Genomic DNA, 19,130 nt, shown 5'->3' with positions numbered 1-19,130 from the left:
CTCTGTCTCTCTCTTTGATCCCCTCTGGGAGCCTTCGCGTAGGCAGCATGACCTCCCCCAGCTGAGGACGGGGCCACCGAGGCACATGGCAGCTAAGCTGTGTTGCCTGAGGTCACACACTTGACCGATGGTGGGGCTGGAACCTGGACCCTGGCGTCTGGCCTCCAAAGCCCAGGCTCTTAGGTACTGAGCCTCCTGGCTAAGCCAACGCAGGGCAGAGAGAGGCAGCCCTGGGGTCCTCGTATCCACTCTCTAGGAACCTTCAGGGGTCAGAGAGCATTTGCTCTGATAGGCCTTTTTCGGCACTGAAGCACTGAGGCCCAAAGAGCTTCCCTCCATCTCTTTCACGCCCACCAGGCATCTGAGGCAAAGCAGGAGCCTGGCAACATCTGCCGGAAACCTGGGTGATGCCTAAGCCTGTGAGTCTCAGCGTCTACGACTCTAAAAACTGTCCTGGGGCCTCGTTTTCAGCAGCCAGCTGCTGTCAGGGTTGGACTCCTCTGCCCAACTCTGGGGTCTTGGAGGGAGGGAGTGATAGGAGATTCAAGGGCTCAAAATGATGCCCACCCACCAGGCTCCTCCTCCCCAACGCCCAGGCCCTTATCAGGAAAGCAATTTGGGTTGGTGGGGAGGGGAAGTCCGAGGCCCCGGTCAAGGTGGGGAGGAGAGATAGGGAAGTGGGGAGGGGGTCACGGGGCTCCTGCTGAGAGGCCCAGAGCCAGCACCGTCCTTGCTGGCCTGGCCCCACGACACGGTTCCACCCTTGCCAGGCAAGACGCCCGCACCTTTAATTAGCAAGCAGCAGCCTCTCCCCGATTCATCACAGTCACTGTTTAATTAGCCGCACACAAGGCACCCCTACCCCCGGCCCTGGGCTGGCGGCCTGCCTGTCTCATGGAGGCCGCCACCACCTCACGGTGCCCCCTGTCACCCCCCACCCCCACCACCCTGTCCTTATTCAGCTCCCAGACTGGGGGATGGGGCGGGCATGCCTGGCTGAAGCCTCAAGGAGATTCTGGGCATTGACACTTGTGTTGAAGGCATCCAGCAAACATTATTAGGGCCTCGGGTCTGTGCTGGGCTGGCGCTGGGCGGAACCCAGGCTGGACTGGGGTGACTGTCCCGGCTCTGTGTGACAGCTGTGGACAGCTTTTCCCTTTGTGTTGCTCCCACCCCACATCCGGAAAGGGACGGTCACCCGTTTTCCTGTTCTCGCTGTCCCAGAGCCCAGCAGGCTCCCCAGAGAAGGCTGACCCTCCGGGATGGAGGGGGTGTCCATCCTCCCACCTACAGCAGATCCCAGAGGCCCAGGGCAGAGGCGGGTGCTGGAGGGTCTCGCCCCACTCCACATCTGCAGGGCCCTGGGCATCAGGCGCACATGAGTGAGCCCACAGTGTGTGACTGAAGCAGGCACTCTGTTTCCCGGGAGTGGGGCGGGGCTGGTGGCCCTGGCAGCGACACCCCACACCCTTCCTGAGGAGCCAGGGCAGCTGCCGCCGGGGGGCACCAGCTGGAACGTGGAGGCTCAGGTTCCAGCCCAACCCTGTGCTCCGGTCCATCTGCGGCTTCAGGCAAATCAGCCATCCTGGGGCCTCAGCATCCTGGGTGCCAACAGAAGGGTGCCAACCCCCCAGCTCTGATGCGGATGGACTAAGGGCGGGGAGGATCCACGTTTATTCTGGTTCCGGGAGGAGGTGCCCAAGCCCGCCTGCCCTGGGCTGACCATCTGTGTGGCCTCAGCCTCCACTGAACTGTGCTGGCCTCAGTTTCCCCACAAGTAGCTGCTGCCTCATGGGTTATCATGGGATGAAGGGATTTACAGCGTTTAGTGCACTTGGAACAAGAGTGAGTCCTCAGGCATCGTGGCTGTTTTTTTGTGTTTTTTTTTTTTTTACCATTATTTCCCCTCCTTTTATCAATCAGTATTAATTGCCAGGTGAGGAAATGGCAAGCCACTCCATTATTCTTGCCTGGGAAATCCTACGGACAGAGGAGCCTAGCAGGCTACAGTCCGTGGGTCGCAAAGAGTCAGGCATGACTGAGCGACTGAGCACCGTGGTGAGGGTGTTGGTGGAGAGTGAGGCAATCTCCCTGCTTTCAGTTTTCCTTCCAGTGGGGGAGGCAGCTGAAAACAAGTAGTCAATAAAGGGAAAGTAGAATTTCATCTGAATTAAATCTGCAGTTTAGTTAATGGTAATACACTGGTGTTAATTTCTTCGTTTTGACAGAGGTACCGCCATTAGGTAATGAGCTGACATTAGGAAAACTGGGTGAAGGATACACAGGAACCCTCTGTACTGTCTTTGCAACTTTCATGTGAATTTAAAACTAGTCCCTAAAAAGAACTTATTCAAAAATACAATTTGGGGGCTTCCCTGGTGTCTCGGTGATAAAGAATCCGCCTGACAATGCAGGAGACACGGGTTTGATGCCTGATCTGGGAAGATCCCACATGCCGTGGAGCAACTAAGCCTATATGCCACAACTATTGAGCCTGTGTTCTAGAGCCCAGGAACTGCAGCTACTGAGCCTGTGTGCTTCAACTGCCGAAGCCCACACCTCCAAGAGCCCAAGCTCCACAAGAGAAGACACTGCAATGAGAAGCCTGTGCACCGCAACTGGAGAGCAGCCTCCTCTTGCAGCAACTAGAGAAAAGCCCAAGCTGCCACGAAGACCCAGCACAACCAAAATTAAAAAAAGAAACAAACATTGTGGGGCAATGGTAAGTACCATGAGGAAAATAAACAGGGGCAAGAGATAGAGGAGGGGGTGGGGCCATTTCAGACACGGGGCTTCTCTCAGAGGAGGCCAGCAGTTGGGAGTAATTGCGTGATGAGAAGATCAGGGGAGGGCTGGCCAGGAGGGATGAGCAGGGGCAAAGGGCTGGAGGCAGGAATTGGCCTCGGAGGCTTGAGGTCCGCCTGCAGGTGGGAGGGGGCTTGGTGGCTAGAGATGAGCTCCAGGATCTCCGTGGCTTTCCTTCACATTTTTCCCTTCCAGAAGACAAGGAGTGGAACTCTGGGCTGGGAACTGTATCTGACCCTTTCCACGAATTAGCACCTCATTAGAGCTTCCCTGGTGTCTCAGACGGTAAAGAATCTGCCTGCAGTGCAGGAGACAGGGGTTCAACCCCTGGGTCAGGATGATCCCTTGGAGGAGGGCATTGCAATGGCACTCCAGTATTCTTGCCTGGAGAATCCTATGAACAGAGGAGCCTGGCAGGCTACAGTCATGGGGTCGCAAAGAGTCCGACACCACTAAGGGATTAACACACACTGTGATAATTATTTAGGCTTTCCTGGTGGCTCAGATGGTTAAGAATCTGCCTGCACTGCAGGAGACCCAGGTTCAATCCTTGGGTCAGGAAGATCCCCTGGAGGTGGGTATGGTAACCCACTCCAGTATCGTTGCCTGGAGAATCCCACGGACAGAGGAACCTAGAGAGCTACAGTCACACAGAGTCAGACATGTCTGAGTGACTAACACTTTCACTTTCACGCTTTAGTTCTTACAGTTAGCCCAGGAGATACCAGCATCTCACTTACAGGTGAGAACAGAGGCTCAGCCTACATCCCATGGTAAAAGGGACAAGCCTGTCTTGGAAGGAGAGACCTTATGGCCCTTGAGGCTGTGCTGGGGACTTGCTGGGAGACTGGAGTGAGCTAAAAGGCAGGGCCTGGAAGAGGCCGGGCTGTGGCTACCGAGGGGTGGGCAAAGCAGAAAGGGGGCACCGGAAGGATGGAGTCTCTGGCCTGCACAAGGCTGTGTGTCAGGGCAGGGAGCATCTTTGTACAATAGCTTTGTAATCAACTTTAGAAATAGTAATACTCCACAGTTGTACTGGCTTTGCCAAAAATTTTATTCTGATTTTCTGTACCATCTTACAGAAAAACCAGAGCAAAGTTTTTGGCCAACCCGATAATACAAAATTCTAAAGGCACAAAACAACATACAGAGAAAGTTAAGGCTCCCCCCGCCCACCTTCCCTGGCCAGAGATGCCCTCTGAGATATGTTCCTTGTGCTTCTTTGCAGAGCAGCACCTTGACCGAAACCCTAGCAAACCATCAGCAGGCCCCACGGATCTGCCAGGCACCACCTGCCAGAAAGCCCTAGATAGATGTACAGTTGTCACATTTAATCTTTATACCAACCACTGTTGTGTGTGTATCAATCGCTCTGTTTAAATTGGAGTAAACCGAGGCACAGACAGGTGAAGTCACTCACCCACACAGCTCACTCAGGCTTTGGACTCAGGGACTCTGATGGCATTGATGAAGAATCTGAGGCACAGAGAGGTCGAGTAACCAGCCCCAGGTGACCCAGCAAGGAGGTGGAGGAGCCAGAACTCTAGCCCAGCAGTCTTGATCCTGAATCTGCATCCCTGAGCCCTGCACTGTAGTAGGAGAGGGGACCCCCAACTCCAGAGTCAGCCAACCCTGGGAGAGATGCCTGGCACTGCCTGGCTGATGGCCTGGCACAAGTCCCTGTCTTCTCCGTGAACTGGCTCCCCACTCAGGATGGAGATAAGGAAGCCTGCTATCAGATGGCTTGAGGATGAGCTCGGGTGAAGGATAGGCTCTGGCACACAGTGGCACTTGGGAGGTTGCTCTCCCACAGTGTCCAATGGGCACTTCCTGTAAAGGGCAGATGGAAAGGTGTGGCCAGGTGAGGGTGGGCAGGGAACTCCAGGTGGGATGTCCCTTCCCTGCAGCTGTGCAGACAGAGCAGGTGAGGGCCCCCCCGGAGACAGATAGGTGGAGCATCCACCCTCTCCCCAGCCCACAGCCCCACTGCCGAAGGAATTCTGGGGAGTCGGGGAGGAGAGAGGGGTTTCCCAAGGTCTGTGCACAGGGCCTAACCCCCTAGGCTGTGTGCCAGGACTCTGAGAGGTGGGCGAGGCAGGAGGCAGGAAAGGAGGCTGCAGCCAAGAGCCATAGGAATGGCAAAGAGAAAAGGGGCCCAGCCCTGGTTGCCAGCTCCGGCTGGGTTCCCAGGGGGGTGGTCTTTGGGTTGGCAGGGTTACCTCCTCAGGCCGGTGGGCTGGCCTTCAGCTTAGCAGACTCAGAATACTGATTTTTTTTTTACATCTCCCAGTCCGCATACCAAGGATGATCAGGGGACTGGGGCCCAGCCAGCCAGTTCTCCAGGACATGGGCTGTGAAGTGAAATGTTAATCTCTCAGTCGTGTCCAACTCTTTGCTACCCCATGGCCTACAGTCCACCAGGCTCCTCTGTCCATGGGATTTTACAAGCAAGAATACTGGAGTGAATTGCCATTTCCTTCTCCAGGAATCTTCCAGACCCAGGAATCGAACCCAGGTCTCTTGTATTGCAAGCAGATTCTTTACCATCTGAGCCACCAGGGAAGCCCAGGACAGGGATTAACAAACCCAAATGCCAGTTTCTTCATGGGCCAGAGCATTAGGGGCCAGACTGTTTTTCTCCCCCTGATTCCCATCCTCATACCCCAGCCTGGGGAGCCTGGGTTAATAATGAGTGGGGCCTAGGGGGCGAGGTCAGAAACACAGTATGTAGCAGCTGTCAGTGGTCTCAGCCAGGCTGCCCAGAAACAGCACGATGGGGTGCAGGGTGGGGGGTGGGCATGTGCAAAATTAGGGAGTCGAAACCAGGTTTGGGTTTGAATCCAAGCTCTGCTTTGTCCCTGGTCATGTTAACTCACCACCGTGAGCCTCAGTTTCCCTGTCTGTAAAATGGGGTTATTGTCAGAATTGAGATTTCATCATAATGGCAGAGCTTCTTACACAAAGCACCCAGAATGTGGTAGGTGCTCAATAAATGGAACTCTCCTCCACTGACTCACTGATTCAGCTCATTTTTCCAAACCCCACAGGCCTGGAGATGAATTTTGGCACTTGTCCTGTGCTCACGCGGCCAGTGGGGAGATGTACTCTTGTCGCCAAATATTAGAACTGCAGAAACACTTACAGGGAGACAGGGGAGGTGACTGTATTAGGAAGTGGTGCTGACCCTCCTGATGGAGGCTGGCGGCCCCAGGGCCTCCTAAGGCATCTCCCCTGCCTGAGGCTGGGCTGGCTCAACCCACAGCCGCTCGTTTTTGGCAACTGCTTCTCTAGAAGGCTCCCAGAAGACACCGCCTACTGTCCTGACAGTGTTCTGGGCGTGCCGTCTGGTCTGGAGCCGGAGGCGGCTGCAGGGGGTGGAAGGGAGCTGGGCCAGTCCTAGGGGCTTCCTTGAGGGGGCCTTCTCCACCTGGTCCTCTCTGCCCCAGGGAGCAGGGCTGAGGGTGTATCGCGGGCGTGCAGAGCTTTTCTGTGGGCGAGTGTCAAAGTGCTGGAAAAACTGGCAGGGGCTTCTCCAATGCAGGGATGAAAAATCTTTAGAAAACCTCCTGTCTCTTCTGTGAGGCAGAAACTACAAGCTAGAAATGACCTTGACCATCAGTGTTTTTCCAGGAGGATGTTAAATTGGTATTGGGCAGAAAAGGGTGTTTATGGTCTAATAAATTCGGGAAAACACTGACTTAACCACCCGACATGGTTTCTCCTCTGCGGGGTTTCTCAGAGCCTTTCATGTGCACTGGTGAAGTTCTAGAGGCAGCGGCTCTGTCTACACAGCAGCCAGACCTCTCTGAGGGTCCTTTTCAATTATCCTGGACCACCTCGCAGGCTTAGCGGGCTCTGAAACCTACTTTGGGAGGTAACAGCATAGTAAAGGGGCTTCCCTTGTGGCTCAGCTGGTAAAGAATCCGCCTGCAATGCAGGAGACCTGGCTTCCATCCCCGGGTTGGGAAGATCCCCTGGAGAAGGAAAAAAGGCTACCCACTCCGGTATTCTGGCCTGGAGAATTCCATGGACTGTATAGTCCATGGGGTCGAAAAGAGTTGGACAAGACTGAGCCACTTTCACTTTCAACATAGTAAAGAAGTTTGTGCCACTCTACATATCAGAGCTGAAGGAATCTTAGGACTCTGGAAGAATCTTGAGGAGTGTGGGGTTCGGAGAAAAAAAATTCAGAAGATGCTCTCACCTTTATTTGTGTGCTTATTTATTTTATTTGGCCATGCTGGGTCTTTGCTACAGCACATGGGCTCTTCTTGGGGGCATGTGGACTTGCTCTAGCCATGGCCTGTGAGCCTATTGGATGCCCAGCAGCACATAGGGTTTTAGTTCCCTGACCAGAGATCAGACCTACATACCCTGCGTTGGAAGGCAGCTTCTAAACCGCTGAACTACCAGGGAAGTCCCACTCTCGGCTTTATTTTAAAGTAAGACTTTATCCGTGTGTGTGTGTGTGTGTGTGTGTGCGCACAGTCGCTCAGTCGTGAGTGACTCTTTGCGACCCCATGGACTGCAGCCCTCCAGGCTCCTCCATCCATGGGATTTTCTGGCAAGAATACTGCAGTGGGTTGCCATTTCCTTCCCCAGGGGATCTTCCCAACCCAGGGATTGAACCAGTGTCTTCCTGCATCCAGTGCCTTGGCAGACAGATTCTTCCTCACTGAGCCACCTGGGAAGACTTTATCCCTATTTTCCCTATTAACACATTTAATCTTCGTACCACCCTAGAAGATAAGGACTGTTGTCGTCTTCACTGGCTTCCTCGAGGGTAAACCAAGGCACAGAGAGACAAGTCCTGGTCCAGGTTCACAGCTGGTAAGTGGTGGTGCTGGGATCTGAAGCCAGGCTGCCTGAGTGAGGGGCTGCTCTCATAGCCACTGCACGGTCCACCTTCTGGGGTCCACAGGGCCCCAAAAGCTGCCCGGCCCTTGTAGCCCTGCATGAAGCTCCTGCCTGAGGGAGCAGCTCCCGGCAAGTGGCTGGTCTCTAAAGTTCTCAGGAGAGTCTGTGCCTGCTGTTTCCCAGGGTGAGAGTCTTCTGGTTCTGAGTGCAGGGGGTGGGGATGCCCCATGGGTGAGCTGTGCTGTCCACAGCCTGGCTCCACCAGAGGCCAAGTTAAGGCCCCGTGATGCTCTCATTTCATCCTCACCCTGATGAGCTTTGTTCCAAGCTTCATTCCACAGGAGAATCTCAGAGGGGATCCAAGGCTCAGAGAGGGAAAGTATCGTGCCCAGTTACACAGCAAGGAGGTTGTGGGATTGACATTTGAACTCAGGCAGCTGGACTCCAAAGCTGGGTGTTCAAGATACGGGTGCCCTTGGTGACAAAGCAGTGGGTCCTTGTGGCCAGGGCAGAGGCACAGCTGTGGGGTCATGCCCCCTCAGGCTCTGCTCTCCCCTGACTGGCTGCTGCCCCTGCACACCCACTACAGCCTGCTCTGGACAGACGTCATCTACAGTTCCCTGCTAATCTCCTGGGCCTCCCCTTCCCGGTCTCACGTGGGCCAACAGTCAGTAGCGTGAAAATTGGCAGAGAGGTCATCACCACCAAAGACATGAGGAGTTGTCATGGTGGCCTCTAGGCACTCAGGGCTTTATCTCTGCCTCCTGGAGCAAGACCTCGGGAGGGTCTTCCTTCTTGGGTGCAGACTTTTTGTCCTGAGTGTTTTTTCTCTCCCTTCAGCTCACCAGTTCCTGGAGATAGAGTTGTTCTTCTCTCTGTCCACCCGTGGACCTGGGCATCTGCTGTGCACCTGGCCCCCCTCCAGGCTGGGTGGCTGTGTTGGCCTTCACTTGTCCCAAGGGTGGGCAAGCCTCCAGCGTGTATCCAGAGCTCCTTGGAGGCAGAGGTGCACGCCTGCAAGTGCAGGATCTATCGGTCCAGCGGTGTGTGTACTCAGTCGCTTCAGTCGTGTCCGACTCTTTGCGACCCCATGGGCTGTAGCCTCCCAGGCTCCTCTGTCCAGGGATTCTCCAGGCGAGATTATTGGAATGGGTTGCCATGCCCTCCTCCAGGGGATCTTCCCGACCCAGAGATAGAACACACGTCTCTTACATCTCCTGCGTTGGCAGGCCAGTTCTTTACCACTAGAGCCACCTGGGAAGCCCTGGTACAGCAGGACCTGGCTCCAAATCCTACTTCCAATATCTTAATAATAAAGATACAAATAACCAAATTTTTTAAATGAGTCAAGGATCCGAGTAGAGATTTCTCCAAGGAAGACATATAAAGAGCCCACAAATTCATGAAAGACACTCAACACCATGAACCATCAGTTCAGTCACGTCCGACTCTTTGTGACCCCATGGCCTACAGCACGCCAGGCTTTCCTGTCCTTCACCATCTCCAGGAGCTTGCTCAAACTCATGTCCATTGAACCGGTAAAGCCATCCAACCATCTCATCCACTGTCGTCCCCTTCTCCTTCTGCCTTCAATCTTTCCCAGCATCAGTGTCTTTTCCAATGAGTCAGTTCTTCACATTAGGTGGACATAGATTGGAGCTTCAGCATCAGTCTTTCCAATGAATATTTAGAACTGATTTCCTTTGGGATTGACTGGTTTGATCTTGCTGTCCAAGGGACTCTCAAGAGTCTTCTCCAACACCACAGTTCAAAAGCATCAATTCTTTGGTGCTCAGCCTTCTTAATGGTACAATTCTCACATCCATACATGACTACTGGAAAACCATAGCTTTGACTAGACAGACCTTTGTCTGCAAAGTAATATCTCTGCTTTTTAGTATGCTGTCTAGGTTGGTCATAACTTTTCTTCCAAGGAGCAAGTGTCTTTTAATTTCATGGCTGCAGTCACCATCTGCAGTGATTTTGGAGCCCAAGAAGATAAAGTCTCTCACTGTTTCTACTGTTTCCGCATTTATTTGCCATGAAGTGATGGGACCGGATGCTATGATCTTCATTTTTTGAATGTTGAGTTTTAAGCCAGCTTTTTCACTCTCCTCTTTCACTTTCATCAAGAGGTTCTTTAGTTCTCCTTCGCTTTCTGCATAAGGGTGGTGTCATCTGCGTATGTAAGGTTATTGATATTTCTCCCAGCAATCTTGATTCCAGCTTGTGCTTCATCCACCCTGCCATTTTGCATGATGTACTCTGCTTATAAGTTAAATAAGCAGGGCGGCAATATACAGCCTTGACATACTCCTTTCCCAATTTGGAACCAGTGCATTGTTCCATGTCCGGTTTTAACTGTTACTTCTTGACCTGCATACAGATTTCTCAGGAGGCAGGTCAGGTGGTCTGGTATTCCCATCTCTTGAAGAATTCTCCACAGTTTGTTGTGATCCACACAGTCAAAAGCTTTGGCATAGTCAATAAAGCAGAAGTAGACATTTTTCTGGAACTCTCTTGCTTTTTCTATGATCCAACGGATGTTGGCAATTCGATCTCTGGTTCCTCTGCCTTTTCTAAATCCAGCTTGAACATCAGAGACATGCAAATCCAAACCTCATGAGATACCACCTCACACCCACTAGACGGCTAGAATCAGAAAGATAGATAACAACATATGTTGGCAAGGATGTAGTGAAACCGTGCCCTTATCTGGTGGGGATGTAAAATGGTGCAGTCTTATTGGAGAACAGTCTGAAAGTTCTTCAAAAGCTTGAACTTGAAGTTACCTATGACTCAGCAATTGCGCTCTGAGATATCTATCCAAGAGAATTAAAAACACCTGTCCACCCCCAAAAATGACACAAATGTTAATAGCAGCATTATTCACAATAGCCAAAAGGTAGAAATAATGTAAATGCCTTTGCACAAATGAATTGATAAATATAATATGGAATAGTATTTGGCCATAAAAACAAATGACTTTCTGATACACACTACCACATGGGTTGTAGACATTATACTGAGTGAAAGAAACCAGTCATGATGACCGCGTGCATTAATCTTTTTGTGTGAGTTGTCTAGAACAGGCAAATCTATGGGGAGTTTGGGGAAGTGGGGAGTGGCTGCTAACGGGTAGGGGTTTTGAGGAGAGGGATGATGCTAATATTTGAAAACAGTGTTGTGCCTTCCCTGGTGGCCCAGTGGCCAAGACTCTACACTTAATACAGGGGGCCTGGGTTCAAACCCTGGTCAGGGAACCAGATCCCACCTGCTACAACCGAGAGTCCACGTGCCACAGCTACAGATCCGGTGTACTGCAACTAAGACCACGAGTGCCCAACTAAGACCCAGCGCAGTCAAAGACATAAATACATACTTAAAAAAGAGAACCGTGGTGATGGTTGCACGACTCTAAATAAACTAAAAAGCCATTGAATGGGACACTAAATGGGTGAATTGTATGCTGTGTGAATTATAACTCCAGAAAGCTGCTATAAAAAATTAGGAAATACACATAAGCAGAAGAAAAAAGAAAAAAAGGTAGGTCCATAATCCTCTCACCTAGAGACAACCACTGTTAACATTTTAACGATGCTCTTTCAAATTATACTCTGTTGCCCTATATGCTGCTTTTTCATTTAATAATAGATTGTAAACATTTTTCCATGTCAATAAACATACCTCTACGTGAAAACAGATCCTACTTCCGCCGCCCACTGGCTGTGGGCTGTGGGAAGCAACCTCGTGGCTCAGAGCCTTGGTCTTCCCCAGTGTAAGGTGGGGTAAATGAAGGACGCCCTGCGGAGGAAGCTGTGAGGAGGAAAGGAGACTCCTTTGGGGAGTCCCACTCCCCTGGGACCTGGTGCAGCCCCCGGCCTGAGGAAGACACTGCGGAAGCAGAGGCCCTGTCACGGCGGCGGTTGTGGGCTCACGGACACCGGCGGGGAGGGGAGGCGATGGTGAGACGGATGGCGAGAGCAGCATGGAAGCATGTACACCATTACGAGTGAAAGAGGTAGCCAGTGGGAATTCACTGTATAACTCAGGGAGCTCAAACCTGGGTTCCATAACAACCTAGAGGGGCAGGAAGGGGTGGGAGGGGGGAGGAAGGTTAGAGAGGGACGGGACACGTGTATACCTGTGGCTGACTCCTACGGATGTGTGGCAGAGGCCAACACAATATTATGAAGCAATTTTCCTTCGACTAAAAGTAAATAAGTTTGGGGGGAGGGAAAGAGAGTTGTGCCAGCCTGGAGTGCTCCAACCAGGGTCAGCTCATTTCTGTGTATTCTGTAAGCTTCACATGTACCGTGATTCCAAACATCCATAGTTTGGGGGCTTTCCTGGTGGTCCAGTGGCTAAGACTCCAATGTGAGGGGCCCGGATTCTATCCCTGATCAGGGAACTAGATCCCACATGCCACAGCTGAAGATCCCACACGCTGTAACTTAATAAAAAGAAAGATCTCATGTGCCACAACTAAGACCTGGTGCAGTCAAATAAATAAATCTTTCTTTATTTAAAAAGAAAAAACTCATAGTTTAAAAGTAGGTCCAGGGCCAGGTTCGGACCCTGGGAGGGCCCTGGGGGTTGTTGTGACCCTCAGTGGAAAGCACCACTTTTCGGAGCTCCTACTGTGTGCCCAGCCCTTTCTCGTGGTGTCTCCTTAAGTCCTCACAATGACTGTTGTCCACCTCCTGTGAACAGAACAGGAAACCAAGCCTCGGGAGGTGCAGTCACTTGACCTTTTCCAACATGTGAGGGTGGACCTAGGGGTCATTTCCAGGTTTACTGGTTGAAAGCCTGTGCTCTTGCTGCTTCTCTGCCCTCCAAAGAAGGAATTTTTAAAATTTTATTTATTTTTAATTGAAAGATAATTGCTTTACAATATTGCTTTCTGCCAATACAGTAGGCTTTCTGCTTTCTGCCAATACAGCAGGCTTTCCTGGTAGCCCAGCTGGTGAAGAATCCACCTGCAATGCAGGAGACCCCGGTTCAAGATTCCTGGGTCGGGAAGATCCCCTGGAGTTGGTATAATCTCCAGCATTCTTGCCTGGAGAATCCCATGGATAGCGGAGCCTGGCAGGGTACAGTCCATGGGATCGAAAAGAGTCGGACATGACTGAGTAACCAAGCACAGCAGAGCACTGCCATACGTCAACATGAATCAGCCATCGGTATACGTATGTCCCCTCCCTCTTGAACCTCCCTCCTACCTCCCACCCGTGATGCGATGATTTTGAAAAGGCCTGCATTCTGTCCAAATGAGGGAGTGTTACTTTTCCCCAGACCTGGAGCAGGGCATCCAAATGGGGAAATGACTGCTGTATGATTTAATCACAGGCTGTGCTGGTGTGTGCCTTGTACACTGAGTCCTCTGTGGGGTCACAGTAGAGCCTTGAATGCAGTGTCTGCTGGGATGCACAGGCTGGCAGGGTGGGAGCCAGGGTAAGCTGGGGCCCCACGTATGGGCAGGTGTTAGGGGCACACAGGAGCCAGACAGTTGAAGTTGGAAACCCTACTCTGCTGGTGTCTTGGGCAGTTTCTTCTCTGTGTGAACTGGGTTTCTCTGTCTATATTAGGAGAGTGTAAGATACTAGATAGGGACATCCCTGTTGGCTCAGTGGTAAAGAATCTGCCTGCAATGCAGGAGACATAGGAGATGCGGGTTCGATCCCTGGGTTGGGAAGAGCCCCTGGAGAAGGAAATGGCAATCCACTCCAGTATATTCTTGCCTGGAGAATCCCATGGATAGCAACCCTGGCAGGCTACAGTCCATGGGGTCGCAAAGTGTCGGACACGATTGAAGTGACTGAGCACACACACACGCAAGAATTAGGTAACTTAGAGTGCCCTGAGGCACTCAGCCACCTTCTGACACAGAATAAGCTTTGGTGCCACCAAGAATAAGTTTTGGTATCACCATGGTGATGGGGGCCCAGGAGGAGTGGCAGGGAGAGGGGCTACTGCCCAGCCCGGCCTTATCACACTGCTGTGCAGGCCCACGTGAGGGCTGGGAGACGGTCGCTCATGGCTTCCATACCCACTTCCGAGAGAGGAAGAGAGGACACCTCCACTAAGAAGTCTGCCCCCATCTCCCCAGCCAAGCCTGATCCCTCTAGTCCCCGCATCCTGGGCAGCTGCTCTGCACTTCTGGCACATGGATCCCAGCCCGCCCGGTCCAGGGTCTCTGTCCTCCTCCCCTGCCTCCTGCCCGCCTCCTCTTGGTCACCCTTGGCACCACCCCAGGCCAGCCACCTAGTGGGACTCCACCTCTCTGAGCCTCCTTCCTTCTCAAGGGCACCGAGGTCAGCAGTGGGCTCTAGAGTCTGATTCTGACTCCCCACTTACTAGCTGCGGCCCCCTGAGAAAGGTGCTCAGCTTCCCCAGCCTCAGTCTCCTCATCTGCAAATTAGGGGCAACAGCACCTCTCAGAGATTTGAGAATCAAGTGAGAAAACAAAACACACATAAAAAGCCCAGAACTCTGCTTGAGCCATCATGAGTATTTAGCATATGTTGGCCTTGGTTTCTGTGATCCTGGCCTTTTAGGACTGTTGCAAAGTGCAGGGCGTCCTGCCCCAGAGACCCCATCCCCAAATGCTGGGCCTTCGGCTTCATGTACATCTGGGTGTGAGGGCTTTTGAGGCTCTTCTCCTGGCCTCTGCCCCTCCTCCACCAGGCCATCAGATGGGGCACTCTCCTTCCTGCAACCCCCTCCCCACCCATTGACACCATGCATGCTGATGTCTGTGGAGCAAGTTGCCCTGAAGACCAAATGTGTGAGAGGAAGGCCAAGAGGCTCCACCTTTTGCAGGAAAATGCAGATTCATTCATTCATTCATTCATTCATACCTGCTGACCACCTACTGTTCTAGGCACTGGGGATATGACAGTAAACGAGGCTGACGAAACTCCTGTCCTGGTAGAGCTAACACTCTAGTGGGAGAGACAGACCCCAGACAAAATGAACAGTGACATATGGGGAATGTCGCCTGGTGGTCGACACCGAGGAAGCTGGGACAGCAGGAAGTGGGGGTGGTCCTGGGGAGAGGACTTGTCATGTGAGACAGTGTGACCAGGGAAGGCCCCACAGAGAAGGTGACATTTGAGCAAAGATTCAAAGGAGAGAGTGTTATTGTTTGCTCACCTGTCCATCTATTCATTCATAGGCATTCATTCATTCGTTCCTTGAGGCGGTCAACCAGCATCAGCAAACCTTGCCTTGGGCCTGTTCGGTGGCTTTGGCGGGGCGTAGGGAAGCGGGCTCACCCCGAGTGGCTCACAGACAGTTACTCCCAGCAACGGGGTCTGATCCACCCTGTAAGAGCCACTGAGGTCTGCCAGGGGCTAAGGGGTTTTTAGGACGCGTGACTTTCAGTGCTCAACAGTAAATTCCTGGGCAAACCAGCATGAGGGATCCCCCTATAGAGGCCGAGGAAAGCCTCTGCTTCTCTGAGGACGTGGAAGGCGAGGCTGTGCGTCCACGCCAGGTAAGCAAGAAGGGCAGATGCTCCAAGACCCAAATGCCACAGAGTGTGGGGAGCGGGCTGGCGTGGAGGCAAGGCTGCCTCCCAGGGTCAGTGATGAGGAGGCCAGGAGGGACAGAGGGGCCTTGGGTGTCCAAGAAGCGTCTGCATTGACTGTGGACAGCAGGCCTCCAATCAGGTAAGTGACTCCGCTGTGTCCGCCTTTTATAAAGAGCAGTGTTTCGCCTTGCAGGGCTCTTCGCTGGGGCAGAGGGCTGAGAGCGGAGCAACACTGTATCCTTGTTCCTTCTTTGCTTCCTTCCAGTGGGTGCCGAGCACCTTCCAAGCCCCAGCCCTGGCCTGAGATATCTGCCCTGGGTCAGCAAGACCAGGTGAGGGATGGAAGAAGTGACTAGTGAAGAATCTAGTGAAGGGCATGTGGGTGTTTGTCTTACTGTGTCTCAGAGGCCTAGACATTTTCAAAATAAAGTATTAGGGGGAATAAATGCAATAAATCTGGTCCCCAGTTGAAGTGTTTGGGGGAGAAAAGGCAGGTCCTTCTCTCCAGCAACTTAGGGTCTGCTGCAGGAGCTGGGTGGGTAAACCCAGCCTTCATGGCGTGGGTGCTCCACATACACCAGATCCTCGGAGGAAGGAGACGGAGGCAGTGGGAGGCCAGGGATGTTTCACCAGAGAGGGAGGGAAAGGGGAGGGCTGGCAGAGGTATAGCCGAGGAAACGCACAGGGATGCTGGGGAATAGGTGGGTCTGTGTGGGTCAGTGGAGGGCTCTTTTGTAAAAATTACTTTTTATTTATTTGGCTGCTTTGGCTCTTAGTTGTAGCACCCAGGATCGTCCTTGCACTTTCTTTGTGGTGAACGAACTCTCTAGTGGCAGCGTGAGGGCTTACTTGCTCCATGGCATGTGGGATCTTAGTTCTCCAATCAGGGATGGAACCCGTTGTCCCTGCATTGCCAGGGAACTCCCAGTGGAGATTTCTTGGTAGGCCAGGAGGTAGAGTTCAGAGGAGGCTGGAAAAGGAAGTCCTGGCCTCACAGAGCTTGTCTCCTAGAATCAGACTCCAAAAACAAAAGTGAGACTGGTTCACTGTTGCAAAATCAGAGAACACAGGAAATTATTTGTAAAAAGGAAATACAACCTCTAGGTTAGCCCATCACCAGAGATAACCACTGTGAAGCATTGGATACATTTCTTCCTGATACGCCTGTGTATATAGATACATCCTGAGAATAATATAATAGTGTGCATCTTGCTATTTTTTTTTCTCTTAAAATCACATCAGATGCATTTTCTGGTAGCACGAAATAATCTCTGAAAACCTGACTTCTAAGCCCTTCAGAGGACTCCAGCCAGCAGTGAACTCCTGGCTAGGAGAACATTTCTCAGCGCTCGGCACTGAGGCTGTTTCCATTTGTTTGCTTTAACAAAGAACACCGTGATAAACAGCCTCCACACATACATAATTCCATGTCCACATCGCTGATTATTGTGTTTTTTTCCTGATTAATTCTTAGACATGAGATTCTTGGAAGCCCTGCTGGGTGCAGAGCTGGCTGGGCAACCAGGAGAGGAGGTGGGTTTCCCAGGGCCACGTGTCCCCGCCCGAGGATAGCCTGGCCCCAGCTGGAAGGAACACCTTGCCCTTTCTGGATACTGCACGCTCTCTGCTACGTCCCAGCTGCTTTGTCCGAGCTGTTCCAGGCCCCCACCCCCAGCTCTCTCTCCCTGATTCCCTGTCTGGCTACCTCTTCCTCGTCTTTGCAGATGCCCGACAAAACCTTCTAAAGAAAGCTTTCCCAGAGCCCCAGGGTGGGGAGCCCCCACGCCCACCCGCCTCTGCTGCTGTGCCCAGGCCACCTTCCTCAGAGCTGCTGTCTCACTGGGTTGCGAGCGCTATGTCTTTGTCTGGTTTTCTTTGTCCCCTGAGGACAAGGCCCAGGCTAGTTTCATCTTTGAATTTCCAGCACCAGGGATTGAGCTGGCTCATTTCAGTTTCAGTAAATGTTTGTTGAGCAAAGGAATGAAGAGCCAGACGAATGAATGAACCAATGAAACAAAGTCCATGGGGCAAGGCTGAAACTCAGACTCTGGGTTCCAGACAAGCCTCCAGTCCAGGGGGACAGAGGGAGGTGTGGACTGGGGAGCTGGAGGCAAGACTCCTGTGAAAGGAGGCTGGGACCAGGGGCCCGGGCAGTGCAGTGCCGTGAAAGGAAGGGGAAGTTAGTGGCAGTGATGGCCAGGGTGGGCGGGTCAGTCTGAGGAGTTGGAGGTCGGGGCACCAACAGGTAATGTGGGCAAGAACATTCCAGAAGAGGGCAAAGTTACACGGGTTCTGGAGCCTGCTGCTGCTAAGTCGCTTCAGTCGTGTCCGACTCTGTGCGACCCATAGACGGCAGCCCACCAGGCTCACCATCCCTGGGATTCTCCAGGCAAGAACACTGGAGTGGGCTGCCATTTCCTTCTCCAATGCATGAAAGTGAAAAGTGAAAGCGAAGTCGCTCAGTTGTGTCCGACTCCAGCGACCCCATAGACTGCAGCCCACCAGGCTCCTCTGTCCATGGGATTTTCTAGGCAAAAGTACTGGAGTGGGGTGCCATTACTTGGGTTCAAATCCTGACCCTGCTGCTTTGAGCTGTGTGACTTCAAGCCAGTGACTTAACTTCTCTGTGCCTCAGTTTTTCCATCTATAAAACGAGAATAATAAATGTTAGTGCTTCATTTATTCATTCGCCTTTTTTGTTCTGGGTCCAGGGCTGGAGGCTGAGAGGGAGATGACCCTGCAGCTGGACGCAGACTGGGTTTGCCGCCCACGGGTCCTGTGCAAAGTGCCCTGCCGTCTAGCTCTCGGGGCCGTTGTGAGGACCGGGTGAAGCACTGGCACTGGGGAATCACTTACTAAGCACGCGCTGCTGTCATGGCCTTCCTATGGTGTCATCGATGCCAAGGGGACAGTTGCAATGTCAGGCCTGCACTGACCACTCACAAAGTCTTTCCTCCCCTTCCCAGCCTCGCTTTCCTTTAGGGCAACTAACCACCCTAGTTTGCCTGGGAATGAGGGTTTTCCTGGGAGGCGGGACTCTCAGAACTAAAACCGGGACAGTCCCCAGGCAAACGAGGTGGTCACCCTTGCTTCTTCATCTCTAACATGGGGAACTCTACGCCTCCCGGGAGTGTTGTGCAGAACAGAAGTTAGTACGGGGCAGGCACAAAACCATGAGGCCAGAATTCCAGATCTGATTACAGGTGAAGGCTGGAGTGGTTGAGAATTCACCTTCCAATGCAGGGGATGTGGATTTGATCCTTGGTGGGGGAACTAAGATCCCACACACCGTGGGACAACTAAGCCTGCGCACCACAACCACTGAGCCTGTGAGCTCTGCAGCCCGTGTGCCACTTAAAGAGGACCTCGCTCACCACAACGAAAGATGCTGCGTGCTGCAACTAAGCCAGACTAATGAATTAGTTTTTTGTTTTTTTTTTTTTAATTCTGTATGTCATGGAAGTCCAGGCATGAAAAAGAATGAGTTGGCTCAGATGGACTGCTATGAAAAAGCTCTAAAACAATGCATATTTTTGGTGAAAAAGGCAAAGGACAAAACAGTTTTTGCAGTGTGCTTCTGCTAGTATGGGAAGGGCGGGTTCTGAACACACCCACCTGCTTCTGCATCCAGTGGATCCTCCTAGAAAGGAACTGATGGGCTGGGAGCAAAGTAGGGGCATGACTTGTCACTGTATAACCTTTGCATTATTTGAATTATTTTAACCCTTTGTTTTCATTATCTGACCGAAAAAACTCCCCAACTCTGCCAAAAAAACCAAAAACTTAAACCACCTCCCCCTGCTCCCAAACGAAATTACAAGGTCACAGTTAGAGAGTAAGGAAAGTGCCTAGCTCAGGGCTCAGAACCAGGAATTGTTCCACCATCGGCCTTCTCCCCGCTCCCACCCCTGGAGCGCATCCACCCCGGGGCCAG

General features: G+C 52.3%; 1 long non-coding RNA gene across 1 annotated transcript; it reads left to right on the top strand.

The window, feature by feature from the left end:
* Window positions 1-844: 844 nt before the first annotated feature.
* LOC133259582 (uncharacterized) lies at window positions 845-17,878 on the top strand. The gene is made up of 2 exons (XR_009740455.1): window positions 845-2,722; window positions 4,034-17,878. It is a non-coding gene; the product is annotated as an uncharacterized LOC133259582 (long non-coding RNA).
* Window positions 17,879-19,130: the final 1,252 nt, after the last annotated feature.

This window comes from Bos javanicus, chromosome 13, assembly GCF_032452875.1.
Source record: "Bos javanicus breed banteng chromosome 13, ARS-OSU_banteng_1.0, whole genome shotgun sequence".
Classification (NCBI taxonomy): Eukaryota; Metazoa; Chordata; class Mammalia; order Artiodactyla; family Bovidae; genus Bos; species Bos javanicus.
Note: the sequence above shows the minus strand (reverse complement) of the source record. Positions and strands in the feature narration are given on the sequence as shown.